The sequence below is a fragment of the Chroicocephalus ridibundus genome, chromosome 6, assembly GCF_963924245.1.
Source record: "Chroicocephalus ridibundus chromosome 6, bChrRid1.1, whole genome shotgun sequence".
NCBI lineage: Eukaryota > Metazoa > Chordata > Aves > Charadriiformes > Laridae > Chroicocephalus > Chroicocephalus ridibundus.
The window spans coordinates 56,197,010-56,201,393 of NC_086289.1; positions in this window are offsets into that span (position 1 = coordinate 56,197,010).

Genomic DNA, 4,384 nt, shown 5'->3' on the forward strand with positions numbered 1-4,384 from the left:
ATTGTGTTTAAATTGTCTGGTCTAAATTGAGTGCATCTCCAGGCATTAAAGCAGCAGCATTAAAATGGCTTTAGTGAGTCTTCTGAATTGTATGAATCACTAGCAAAAAATCCTGTTGTATCACCTGTTAGCTTGAGAAACCACTGAAGTGAATTGAGAAACTGGAGAGAAAAAAGAAATCAAGCTTAAATAGTGTTCACCCCAGTGCTGTCCTGAGATTTAGTCCCACAAGAGCTTGCAACTTTAATTCTAGTCAGTTCTTTGAAAAGGCTTGGTTTAGTTTCTTGAAAAGTCTTTCTAGCCTTAATACACCTGTTGTGTCTTGAGTGTTGTAAGATCTAAGGTCAAGCTGAGTTTATAGAGTATATTTCTTTCAATCCTCTCACAAAAAGACTGAGTTAAAACAACAGCCAAACAACCCAGCTTTTCTCTCAGTTGTGAGCAAGGCATCTGGTGTTCAAGTGAGAACTATGCTACCCCAGAAATCTCTCATCCTCCCCAGCGCATTGACTCTATTGACAGCCCTGCAGCATAGACACATAATTTAAACAGCATTGGAGATGATGGGGCCAGAGCAGGTGGTGTGTTTTGATAGAGCAGAGTTCCTAACCATCCAGTGGTGTTTGGTTCATTCAATCCACAGCGAGAAGAACGGTTTGCTCCATTTCTTCACAGGTGATGACGGCACCATCTGCAGTATTTTTGTTACTAAATGAAAAATAATGATGTGTTTTGTCATGGTGGGACTTTTTTTTTTAAACTTATTGTGTATATCTATTCCTTTGCTTTAGTTGCAAAGGTATAGTGACCTAGTTTTGGGCCTGATGTTGTGCCCTGTGGGGACTGGGGTCTGTTCCTGGAAGGAGGGACACTGGAGACAGCCTAAGCGGGAGCTATTGGTATTAGGCTTAAGCTGTATGTATGTTTTGTCTCAAGGGTTTTCATGTCAGTACTTGAAAACCATGTTGCGCTGGAGGGATGCTGTCTACAACTCCCAAAAGAGCAACTAATGAATGTGCTGGTTCCTTCCTGAAATGCTGCAAGAGCACCCATCCCACCTGCATAAACGGAGCCCGTGCTCCCAGCAGACAAAGGCCTCTGGCAGCGAGCAGCTCTGACCATGGAAAACAGGTCTTTTCACCTGCTCGGACAGCGAATGAACCTGGCGTGGGTGACTTTTGGGGCACGTGTCAGTTTCCAGGTTCTAGACGCTTTATTTTTGCAAGGCTAACACAGCCTCAGAGCTCACCAAAATTACATATTTGTCGGTATGTGATGGCAATAAATTTACCTTTCTCGCTTACCTGCAGCAAGAATAGTAATGCACTGACATGAGGTGTGAAATCATATTGGAGTGCTTTTATTGACACTCACCCTAGAGCTAAATTATATTTTTCCAGGACTTCAAATGGAGCAATTTTAATCTTGTTCTGATTTGATAAAACAGTCTGGGTTTTTCCAGCCCTGTTCTTTGTTTTTCCAACCTTACATTCTGCTTAGCCAACAGTTTGAACTTAGCACTAGTAGGGACCCTGTCCTGAAAAAGCAGAAGAGAGTAGGAAATCCAGTACTTCACTGAAAAATGAACGGATAGCAGCTCTATCATGTTGTAAGAAAGCAGAGAATTGCGTCCTTGCAAGAGGTGACCTACAGGTGAATTTGCTTAGTTCTGGGACTGGCAAACAAGGAAACAGAGGGGAGAGCTCCATTATAAGCAGAGGGTATTTTCTTAAGAACTAGTTAAATGGCTTTCTGGAAAAACTGATAAAACTGACATCCCATTTTTCTAATAAAAGGTTTGAGCTTTCCTTAAAAACAAAGGCGGGGGGGGGGGGGGGGGGGGGAAGGGGAGATAAACAGACCAAGTAGTTCTTTAATGCCAGCTTTTGATTGCCAAAGCATTCTTCTTCCCCCCCCCCCCCCCCCCAATGCATCATATACATGTTTTTTAAAAAGAACAAAAAAAGCCTTGAAAAAATAGTTCAACATTACCTTGTTATGTCAATGTGGTCAGTATTTTTTTAATGCTGTTATTTTTTTTAATGTCCTAAAGGTCACCCCTTATGTCAGCCCCATAAAAAAAACCACAGTCATTTTCATACATGCCCACTCTCACATCTTCTGCACACTGAAGTTGCCTGTCGGTCCCAGCCCACACTCGCTGGAGGACAGCTAGGTGTTGGATATTTTTGGTTCCTTAACGGAATGCTTCCCGGATAGCCTGATGATGAATCCGATGCACAGCGCAAGCGGGAGAGATTCCCACACTGCTCCTATCTAAAAAGTTTCACAGACGTCAGGTTGGGAATAGAGCTACACTTTGTTCCCCCTGTGCTGTTCAGTCATCCACTGTGTTTTTCTGGTTGAAGTGTTTTTAAGAGCCGTTGAGGGATTCTGCAGCCCTGTTATGTAAAAGAGCTTGAAAGAGCAATCTGTTTCTCTTGCTTAAACCTCTCCCAACCCACACGCACAGGTGCTGATTTTGTGGCCATAGTGATTCCCCTTTAGAAAGGGTTATTTAGAGATATAATTAAAACACAGGCAATAAATTTTAATGCTTTCTGTGATAGTACCTAGTCTTTGTCAGTTTCCTCATCTCATATATGTTCATTTTGTTTCTTGTACTTAGAGCAAACTTCATGGTACTGTGTATTTGGGGGACAAGGTGTGTGTGACACTGTGTTTCTAAGCACTGATTACTAGAGACAAGTGCTGATCTGATGGCTCCCTTAGCAAAAGTGCGTTTGTTGGCTCCATGCCCTGGTCATATTTTTACTCTTCTTGGTATGTTGTTATGAGTGGTGCCACTGCAATTTCAGTGGGATCTGGTGGCGGTCTCTTTCCAGCCTTCTGGGTTGTGCAAACGTGCCAAATACCGTGAAGAAAGTGCTGTCTTTCTGCATGAGATAGCTGCATTTCAGTGGCTTGCGGAGTTGGTGACTTGCCTGTGGAAAGAGGGGGGCACCATCAGGTCTGAGTGGTCCTGTGGTGAATTGGATGATGCAAGCACAAAGATGGGTAATTCAATGATCACAGCTGAGGAGCTTTGGTGATTTTATATGTGCATGTGTGTGTAGGAAGAATGGGTGACAGATCTAAGTCATCACTCCCAGGAAAATATGGCTACAGGATGACTTTTCATTTGGTTGGAGATGTAGGCAGGGAGGCAGCATATGTGAAAACTTTACTTTTTTTTTCTTTTTTTTCTTTTCTCTGGGCCTGTTAATTCCTGCTAGCTGATTTGTTTGCTTCTTCTAGTGAGGAAACACCTTTCCTCTCCTGCTCTATAAAATACTGTCTAATGCATATATTTAAAGCAGTGACTAGGTAGTTCTCTGCAGCCTCTCGTTTGATGTGCCTTATCAATTTGCTGGTCTAGCTTTCTGTCTCTGGTGTAGCCCAACACAATCTGTCTGGTTCGTGGGTAGTTTAAGCAGTAGAGAATGTGGTAAAATCCTTATCTTGACTCTATTTGTTTCTGTGCCTAGCTTCTGGCAAGGGATTTTGGGACCTTATCCCTCCACAGTGTCCCACCCCAGTTAATAGGAAGGACTTCTGATATGAATACAAAATCTGCAAACTTTAACTTCACATTCTGGAGGACAACTCTCCAAACTAAAGGAGATTGCCTGTATCCTAATGGAAAGTGAACACCTGGTTTCTCACTGCCTTGTTGATGCTGGGGGACTCAAGGACTCACGGTCCAAGTGCAGGTGCTGTGTGGGGGCTGTTGAGAGGTTTGGGACATTAAACACTGGACTGGAGAAGGCCCTGAGTAACCAGGTGCTTTCACCAGGGAGCTGGAGAAGATATCTAAACTATTTTGTGAGATCTAGGCTGGATCTAGAGAGCAGGATCCTGTTGAGTGATGGAAATTGGGCCTAAATCAGGTACTGGCAGATGGGAGATTACAGAGCAGAGGCCATTAGATAGGGAGGTCTACAAGACTGGTCTGGTCCCCAAGGGCCCAATCGAGCAGGGAGGGACATCCATTGCAAAGAGCATCATTCTGGTTCTGCAACTTCCATAATGAGAGCTAAGGATGTTGTATCTGCTGGTGGTGACTTCACTTTAATCCATTGCCACCATCTCCTGCTCAAATGCTGGCAAAACCTACTATACTGATGACCTGTAGCTACTGCTGTTTCATGACCTTTTTGTCAGTGGATATAATTGCTAGTTCCATCCTATGTTTTTAGAAATCATTTTAGTGTTACTAAGACAGTGATTCTACCCCTTAAAAATTACGAAGGGTTGTCTAGCCATCATTAGGTTTAAAAACACCACTGCTAAGTGACCAGTCATGATTCTGGTAGGAGGTTGCACCTTCCCAGGGTGCAGCAATGTATAAATCTGGGAGAGAGCAAAGTTCATTGTCATTTTA